Raw genomic sequence first — 1,131 nt, 5'->3', positions numbered from 1 at the left:
TCGGAGATGAAAAGAAAGGGACCAATGGTTCTGGGGGATACAGGAGAAGGGGAGGTGGGATAGAGGAAGTGGGGTTGGGGGTAGGGGACACCAACCCAGGGACAAGGGAACAACAAGTGAACTAAAATCAATGGAGTGAAGGTCATAGGATGTCTAGTGGGGCTTAATCAAGGGCAACGTAGCAGCGAGGAATTACTAACTCGAATGAAGGCCAAACATGATGGTGGAACAAGAGGAAAGCAAAAGGAAATACAGCAGAGAACCAGGAGGCAAAGGATATTTATTGAAGTCTAAATACAGGCATGTACAGTTGTAAATATATTTATATATAATGATAAGGAAATAGATCTATGTACTTATATCTATATGTTAAGAATTAAGGTTGCAGTACTCCCTCAATGAAAGAACACTTTGTTCTAATAATTGGCATTCTGTGATGCTCACCCTCCCGACACAATCACTGAAGACAAAATGGGTGCATAAGCAAATGTGGTGAAAGCTGATGGTGCCTGGCTATCCAAAGATACAGTGTCTGGGGTCTTAAAGGCTTGAAGATAAACAAGCGACCGAAGCCCATATGGAAGAAGCACACCAGCCTGTGTGATCATGAAGTGTCGATGGGATCAGGTATTGGGCATCTAAGACCCAGAACAAAATCATATCCAATGTGAATGGGGGAAGTGGGGGTTGTGGAATGGAGACCCAATGCCTATCTGTAGACAATTGGACATCTCCTCACAGAGGAGTCACAAGGAAGAGATGAGCCAGTCAAGGTGAAGTATAGCACTGATAAAACACACAACTTTCTTCTAGTTCTTTAATGCTTCCTTCCCCCCACTACCATGACTTCAATACTACCTCACAAATCGGATTAGACCGGAACATGCATACTGCTACAGAAAAGAGCCCGCAACACAGGGAATTCAGGATAGATAAACCCCTCAGGGCCAACACTGGGAATAGAGATACCAGGAGGATTAGGCGATGGTGGGGGGAGAAAGGGAGCATTGATCACAAGGATCAACATATAATCCCCTCCCGGGGGATGAACAACGGAAAAGTGGGTGAAGGGCAACAGAAGACAATGTTAAGATATGAAAATAATAATCTATAACTTATCAAGGGCTCGGG

This window comes from Echinops telfairi, unplaced genomic scaffold (genome assembly GCF_000313985.2).
Source record: "Echinops telfairi isolate 266 unplaced genomic scaffold, ASM31398v2 ScPeMD7_10;HRSCAF=50, whole genome shotgun sequence".
Classification (NCBI taxonomy): domain Eukaryota; kingdom Metazoa; phylum Chordata; class Mammalia; order Afrosoricida; family Tenrecidae; genus Echinops; species Echinops telfairi.
The sequence above is the reverse complement of the archived record's forward strand: the minus strand, read 5'-3'. Positions refer to the sequence as shown.